This window comes from Euprymna scolopes, chromosome 46 (genome assembly GCF_053919585.1).
Source record: "Euprymna scolopes isolate OS-2025 chromosome 46, ASM5391958v1, whole genome shotgun sequence".
In the NCBI taxonomy this organism is placed as follows: Eukaryota; Metazoa; Mollusca; class Cephalopoda; order Sepiida; family Sepiolidae; genus Euprymna; species Euprymna scolopes.
This window is the reverse complement of record NC_136527.1, coordinates 86,604,446-86,613,291: the sequence shown is the minus strand read 5'-3', so window position 1 is coordinate 86,613,291 and position 8,846 is coordinate 86,604,446. Positions and strand designations below refer to the sequence as shown.

Below are 8,846 nucleotides of genomic sequence, written 5' to 3'. Positions count from 1 at the left end.
CGTTATATATCAGTGAAAGAAATGCAATTGATTTGCATAAAAATATACATGAAGAAATGATAGAAAGAATAAGAGTTTGTTAGAATAAGTGTTTGTTAGAATAAGAGTTTGTTACTTGCGGTTGACTGGCTAGTCAGGAACGTGGTGGTGGCCCATGGCCCCACCAGAGCGGTGTTTGTCACATCTTGAAAGTCCAGCGCGAAAGAGGAAGAAATATGGGGAACAGGAAGTGACGTAGCTAGGTCGCTCTGAGTTAAAGGGCGACAATCGAGCTAGGCTGGGAGTTTTCAACTCCCACATGCTCCAGTAGTTTCTTCCCCAGAACGGCTGGACTTTGGAATTCCCTTCTGAGTTCCTGCTTTCCCAGCTGTACTGACATGCAGAAGTTCAAGTGTAACGTGAACCAACATCTTGCTGCCCAACTCCCTACATAGTACCCCTGTAGCTTATGTCCCTGATTGTAGCCCCCTACATCAAAGTGGCAGTGTGTCTTGTTTGGGGTGGAATTGTAAAAAAAATTTTTTTTAAAAATCAGTACAGTCTGGAAAACAGGTAGCAGGATTGGTTGTTGGTTGTTTTTATTTTACGGCATATCAACCCTTTTCGGGTTATTTAATGCCGAATCCAAAGATTTTGAAGAAAAAATTTTTTAATAGAATATATTTGTTGTTTTCACGTCGGTTTCTATTCAACCCATCGCAAGGAAAATTAACTGAGACAAATAGCTAGTTTTATTAATGCGTGTACTTTTGTAATGAAAATCACTGGTGACCATGTTTGTACAGGCGGCATATGAAAGGGGTCAACCCTCAATTTGGTCAGGAATGCTGAAAACGAATATTCGTATATTAATTTTAGGTGAGTAAATTAAGAAGTTGTGTATATATATATATATATATATATAACTACTTCATTTACTCACATAAAATTAATATACGAAAGTATAGATTTATGCATAAACTTTAAGTATTTACTTCAAAACTGCTCAATACGTTGGTAGAGCTCGTTAGTAATTTATGAAATATATATGGCGATTAAGCTACACTGAATATTCGGCGTTTCATCCACTATAGGATTCGTTAGCCTGACGAATCCTATAGTGGATGAAACGCCGAATATTCAGTGTAGCTTAATTGCCATATATATTTCATAAATTAACGAATCCTATAGTGGATGAAACGCCGAATATTCAGTGTAGCTTAATCGCCATATATATTTCATAAATTACTATATATATATATATATATATATTTGTTAGTACATTTTCATGTTTTTTAAAGGTAGATAACTCTTATTTTTATTATCTCCCTTGAGAAAGCACACACACATATATATGTATATATATATACATATATTTGTGAGTATATTTTCATATGGTTTCCTAAAGGAAACTCTGACTTGATTTATCTGCCTTGATTAATATCTGAGAAGTTCTTTTTGTTTTAACTTATTTTAAAGCGTTTATTTACTTTGGAACATAACAAGTGTTCAGGCTCAAATTAGAACAAGACCGAGGTGACTGTCATGAGACCGTCGTCTCCCTGCATATTAAAACAAAGCCAACCTCCATACGTAGTTAATTGTCATGTCGAAAATAGTAATATATCCAAAAATTACGAAAACTCTACAAGTGCAGAGTTCTTTATAGTTCAAACCAATATTAAGTAATTTTTTTTTTTTTTTTTTTTGGCATACATTATTGCTGATATTCATGCTGCTCCTCTTTGATCAAATTGTCTCTAGGATGGATTAGGGTTGGGGGTCAGGGTTAGCCTTTTTTTTTTTATATTTGATATGTAATTCTATGTCGATTTTTTAAATCTTTTTGAATATGCTGAAAACGAATATCACAATTTAATTCGGGGCACATGATGTATAACAAATAGATAACACAGAAAATAGACTTATAGTTTTTAAAGGTTTATTAGAAGAAAAATATGTAACCCACAGTGAGGACCCTAACAGGTACTACCACTCCGGGTCAGAGTGGACCTGGGAGCAATGGTAATTAAAGGGTGGCTCCACACTCCCCAAGCCCGCTTATGGAGCTTTACCATCGGATACAGTTTAAGGTCATATCCAGGACCCTGAAGTGGCGGCGGCTATCCTGTTCTTGTAGAAATTTTGGATGGGAGTGGTCTTCTTCTGGGAGAAGTTTCGGCTGGTTGCTAAATAAAAAGAAAAAAGAGACAAGTTTTAATCCAACGGAAATGGAATCATGTCGTTACAAGTCCGAGTAATTTTGAAATGGATATATCTATAAAAGTGAAAGTGTACAACTTATAGTATAAACCACTGAAATGTTAGATATAGTTTCCTTGGCCATGGATCTAACGTAATAAATTCATATGACCCTTAATCAATAATGGTTAATGTGTCAAAGTTAAAAATAAAGGAAAACATATATATAAGTGTAATTATTACTTCACGCGACAAATAGCTAGGGGGTTGCTTTAATCCACGATGTATTTGTAAGTCATGCCGTGCTTTCTTTTCTCTAGCTTTAATTTAAACCTACGTCACTGCCAGTGGTCATACACGCAAACACGTAACGGGTTCTAGCCTTCCTCCCTGCTACCACGCGTTTTTTCGTTGTTTGGCTCAACACAAAACCCCCAAACTCCCAGGGCTAAAATGCTAGTTTTGTACAAAGTACTGAGATGCCAGACAATTATGCTAGTTTAGAACTTTCAGGTCCAAGTAATCAGCCACATTTTTCAGTTTTGGGGCATAAATATTACTGCAAAGGCGTGTAAAGGGCAAACTCGAATTTGAGCGCAATCGTTATTCTAATAATTGCTCATTTTTAATATGCCATTATTATTATCATTTTCTTATATGGATCAGCAAGATATTTTTACTAGTAATAAGTTTATTTTTAGAACAGCTTATCACTTATTCTCTGGTATATTTTTGGTTTTAAAGTATTATTTTAGTATTAGTGTTTAATCTTTCAGTATTTATACAATTTAACATTTTGATATTTACATTTATGTCGAGGTTTAGTGTTTATTATTTGATCGGTTATAACTTAATTTAGCGCTAATTTATAAGTTATGTTTTAGTATCTAATCATGATTTTTTTGTTTTTAATTATTAGTTTTAGTTTTTATAGTTATTTAATATATTATAATTTATTAGAATATATTAACAGTAGTAAAATTATATTACTGATCCATAATGAAAATGATAATTATAGCTGGAACAATTACATCGAGAGCATTGCCAGGGCTGCTGCGAGGAAGGTGGGCTCTCTCTACCGTGCTAGAAAACTTCTAACACCCCAAAGTATCCTGTACCTCTCTAACAAGGCCACTATTCGCCCATGTATGGAGTATTGCTGTCATATTTGGGCTGGTGCATCGGCTACTAGTCTCTCGCTCCTTGACAGGGTTCAAAAAGAAAGTCGCAAATCTGATAGGCCCTAAACTGGCATCTAAGCTTCAGCCTCTGTCCCATCGTCGAAACGTTGCATCCCTCTGCCTGTTCTACAACTATTATAATGGTGAATGCTCTGATGAACTGCAAGCATTTGTGCCCCCACAACGTAAACACCCTCGACAGACCCGACAAGCTGCAAAATCCCACCCCCCACACTGTAGAGATCCCTACATTTAAAAGATCTTTCTACTCCAGTAGTTTCTTCCCCAGAACTGCTAGAATTTGGAATTCCATTCCAGGTCACTGCTTCCCCAACTGTACTGACATGCATAAGTTCAAGTGCAACGTGAACCAACACCTCCCTGCCCAAATCCCTACATAGTACCCCAGTACCCCAGTAGATGTTTCCCCCTGATAGTGGCAAAGTGCCTTGTTTGAGGTAAAAATGTAATAAAAAAAACAAACAATAGTAATGTAAATATTTGTATATAATTACAAAGCATATTGTTCATGCATTTACATACTTTACTTTAGGCAAATCCACATGAACAAGGAAACCTATCTCTCTCGGCAAAAATGAGTTCAAACTGAAGAAATGTTATATATAATTGTTTTCGGCTAACTTTACCAAATCTGTGCGTATGCTAAACATAAGTAAAAAAAACAAGTAATGTTCAACGCTGCAAGAGAACTAGAAAGAGAATAAAAGTTAATAGACAGGATAAAGTCTGGAACAAAAAGAGAAAAAATTAATTAGCAAAATTTATCAGGTGCGAAAAAAGTGAGTAATGTTCAACGGTACTGGAGAACAAGAACAGAAAGGGCCAATTAGAAGCTGGAATCATCAAAAGTCATTAGACAAAAAAGAAATCAAGTAAATAGGATGCCATTTATCAGGTGCTGTAAAGAAATGCTCTTTTAGAATCTTCAAGTCTCAACACTCACTAGTAAAAATAAGTCAAAAACAAGTAATGTTCAACGCTGCAAGAGAACTAGAAAGAGAATAAAAGTTAATAGACAGGATAAAGTCTGGAACAAAAAGAGAAAAAATTAATTAGCAAAATTTATCAGGTGCGAAAAAAAGCGAGTAATGTTCAACGGTACTGGAGAACAAGAAAAGAAAGGGCCAATTAGAAGCTGGAATCATCAAAAGTCATTAGACAAAAAAGAAATCAAGTAAATTAAGAAATTAACTGAAACCCATCTAAAACAAAGCAAATTCAGCAGCTGGTACAAAACAAGTGCTGAAAAGGTGGTTTAGAGTCCTGAAGTCTCAACAATCACTAGAAAATTAGAAATAAATCAAGGTAGTTGTTGCAGCACCACCAAGACACATTGATACAATAAATGAAACCTTTATGAATTCGATGGGAAGTTGGAGTTGCTTATAAAAAAAAAAATATATTATTACTTACTTTAGGAATTTCTGGAACTGCTTCCAAGATGGGGATGAGAGGGGTCATGGGTGTTGCTGCTGCTGGTGCTGAAAACTTGAATAACTTTTTCTTTTTTTTTTAATTGTTTTTTTCTTTTTTTGGTTTGTTTGTTTTATTTATTTTCCTTTATTTCATAGCATTTTATTTTTATGAAATTATTTTTTTGGAAATTATAATTAGGAAATAACAATACTTACTTTATGACTTTCTGGAACTGCATCCAAGATCGGGATGAGAGCGTAACGGCTACTGCTGAAACCTGTAATAACTAGTTGTATTTCACATTATTAGTTTTACATTTTTTTTTTTTTTCAGTATATTTTCCTTTAGATCACAGTATTTTAATTTTTGTGAAATTTTCTTTTTTTAAAAAAATATAATTAGAAGAAGATATCAATACTTACTTTATGACTTTCTGGAACTGCATCCAATATTGGGATGACAGGGTCATGGCTGTTGCTGTTGAAACCTGTAATAACTAGTTGTATTTTGCATTATTATTTTTACATTTTTTTTTTTTCGGTTTATTTTCCTTTAGATCACAGTATTTTATTTTTTGTGAAATTTTCTTTTTTTAAAAAATTATAATTAGAAGAAGATATCAATACTTACTTTATGAGTTTCTGGAACTGCATCCAATATTGGGATGACAGGGTCATGGCTGTTGCTGTTGAAACCTGTAATAACTACTTGTATTTTGCATTATTATTTTTACATTTTGTTTTTGTTTTATTTATGTTACTTTAGTACATTGCATTTTACTGAGTGTATGTTAATTATTTTGTTAATTTTTATTAAAATAAAATACCTGTAACAGAAAAATAATTTTGGTTATGATCATGCATGGGTGAATATTTTCGGTTAGACTTGCTAAAGTTGGTTAAAGGAAATATAAGCAGAAAGGAATTCGTTTTAATCACTAGCAACACAACGAAAGAAATACTTACCTGAGGATTGTGCTGATTCTAACTAGAAGCTGCAGTAATGGAAAAGAGGAAAATTAAACTTGTCAATTACAAAAACTGAAATCGAAAAGAAGAAACGCTTGATGCTTTACTCACCTCTGGCTAGTCGTGGTCGCCATCAAACTGAAAAAGGAGGGAAAGGGTGGAATCCACTCGTTACCAGGTACCGTACAGGAAAGGACAGTCTGGGCAGGTAGGTGATGATCTCCCCAAAGTGGAGCGCTACATAAAACATGCATTGCTACGAACATCCTCCGAAAAAGGCGGTTTCTACTCGGAATAAAAGGCGGAGCAGAAAACGGAAGTGTTCTCTCTACTCAACACGATTCCTAGAGAGATACCACAAGATTGTGCGTGAATGTGGAAGAGCCTATGAAAACTCACAAAACTGCCATTCCTACTATCGTATCGGATATTATTAATCGGAGGTCCATCATTGCATTACCGCCCCAGCTCGTAGTTGATAGATAGTAGGAATAATATTACCAGCGCCCTTCAGGCAGCTTGTGAGAACACACAAACTAATGGTAGTATTACTCTAGTCGTTCCTGGTCGAATGGAGCCATGCATGCATTATGTAGTAACACGAGCACGTGTCGCCTGATAAGAAAGAGCGTAGGCTCACCCACTTGGGGAGATTTCCTATCCAGACTTGCACCTATTTGTACACCTGGAACTGGACTCAGAACCTCGACAATGAGAAGAGTCAAGGAGAGCAAGGTGTTGAACTACCTAAAGAGGTCACCATATAAAACAAGCGTTGCTGTGAACAACCTTCCAAAACGAGGGAAGGGACTTTTTGTTCTCTCTACCCAACAGGATTCCTAGAGAGATACCACTAGATTGTGCGTGAATGTGGAAGAGCCTATGAAAGCTCACAAAACTGCCATTCCTACTATCGTATCGGATATTATTAATCGGAGGTCCATCATTGCATTACCGCCCCAGCTCGTAGTTGATAGATAGTAGGAATAATATTACCAGCGCCCTTCAAGCAGCTTGTGAGCACACGCAAACTAATAGCAGTATTACTCTAGTCGTCCGTAGTCGAGTGGAGGCACGCGTGCATTACATAGTAGAAACACGAGCACGTGTCGCTCCCTCTTCGGGGGAATTCGGAAAAGTGCACCTTGCGCTGCAGGTATTTGTTGAGCTGGGAGTTGACTCAACACCTCGACACTGAGAAAAGAGCTTTAGAAAAGCTCCAGATTAGTTACCTGCAAAGTCGAAGAAAGTTGGAGGACCAGGCCTGCGAAGGAGAACACACACAATTTGGGCCTTGATGGAAGCACACGGGAGAGAGGGAGGCCCATTTTTCTCTTTCGGGGGAGTGTTCTCCTTCCAGCCTGCTCGAGCACGTATTTTCTGCTTGCCACATGCAAGCATATAAAAAGACGACCAGATGATGGACGCAACAAACTCATGCGGTCATTAACTGGATTTTGATCGGGTTCCGTACAACAAGGTGTTGAACTCCCTAAAGAGGGCACCATATAAAACAAGCGTTGCTGCGAACAACCTTCCAAAACGAGGGAAGGGACTTTTTGTTCTCTCTACCCAACAGGATTCCTAGAGAGATACCACAAGATTGTGCGTGAATGTGGAAGAGCCTATGAAAGCTCACAAAACTGCCATTCCTACTATCGTATCGGATATTACTAATCGGAGGTCCATCATTGCATTACCGCCCCAGCTCGTAGTTGATAGATAGTAGGAATAATATTACCAGCGCCCTTCAAGCAGCTTGTGAGCACACGCACACTAATTGTAGTATTACTCTAGTCGTTCCTGGTCGAATGGAGCCATGCATGCATTATGTAGTAATAAAATAAAATACCTGTAACAGAAAAATAATTCTGGCTATGATCAAGCATGGGTGATTATTTTTGGTTAGACTTGCAAAAGTTGGTTAAAGGAAATATAAGCAGAAAGGAATTCGTTTTAATCACTAGCAACACAACGAAAGAAATACTTACCTGAGGACTTGTGCTGATTCTAACTAGAAGCTGCAGTAATGGAAAAGAGGAAAATTAAACTTGTCAATTACAAAAACTGAAATCGAAAAGAAGAAACGCTTGATGCTTTACTCACCTCTGGCTAGTCGTGGTCGCCATCAAACTGAAAAAGGAGGGAAAGGGTGGAATCCACTCGTTACCAGGTTTCGTACAGGAAAGGACAGTCTGGCCAGGTAGGTGATGATCTCCCCAAAGTGGAGCGCTACATAAAACATGCATTGCTACGAACATCCTCCGAAAAAGGCGGTTTCTACTCGGAATAAAAGGCGGAGCAGAAAACGGAAGTGTTCTCTCTACTCAACACGATTCCTAGAGAGATACCACAAGATTGTGCGTGAATGTGGAAGAGCCTATGAAAACTCACAAAACTGCCATTCCTACTATCGTATCGGATATTATTAATCGGAGGTCCATCATTGCATTACCGCCCCAGCTCGTAGTTGATAGATAGTAGGAATAATATTACCAGCGCCCTTCAAGCAGCTTGTGAGCACACGCAAACTAATGGTAGTATTACTCTAGTCGTTCCTGGTCGAATGGAGCCATGCATGCATTATGTAGTAATAAAATAAAATACCTGTAACAGAAAAATAATTCTGGTTATGATCAAGCATGGGTGAATATTTTTGGTTAGACTTGCAAAAGTTGGTTAAAGGAAATATAAGCAGAAAGGCATTCGTTTTAATCACTAGCAACACAACGAAAGAAATACTTAACTGAGGACTTATGCTGATTCTAACTAGAAGCTGCAGTAATACAAAAGAGGAAAATTAAACTTGTCAATTACAAAAACTGAAACCGAAAAGAAGAAACGCTTGATGCTTTACTCACCTCTGGCTGGTCGTGGTCGCCATCAAACTGAAAAAGGAGGGAAAGGGTGGAATCCACTAGTTACCAGGTACCGTACAGGAAAGGACAGTCTGGCCAGGTAGGTGATGATCTCCCCAAAGTGGAGCGCTACATAAAACATGCATTGCTACGAACATCCTCCGAAAAAGGCGGTTTCTACTCGGAATAAAAGGCGGAGCAGAAAACGGAAGTGTTCTCTC

The 8,846-nt window shown here is 37.2% G+C and overlaps 1 long non-coding RNA gene across 1 annotated transcript; it reads right to left on the bottom strand.

Annotated features, from left to right (window-relative positions):
• Positions 1-1,899: 1,899 nt before the first annotated feature.
• LOC145271219 (uncharacterized) lies at positions 1,900-7,935 on the bottom strand. The gene is made up of 2 exons (XR_013865758.1): positions 4,797-7,935; positions 1,900-2,168 (listed from the first exon to the last, which is right to left on the bottom strand). It is a non-coding gene; the product is annotated as an uncharacterized LOC145271219 (long non-coding RNA).
• Between the last annotated feature and the right edge of the window lie 911 nt (positions 7,936-8,846).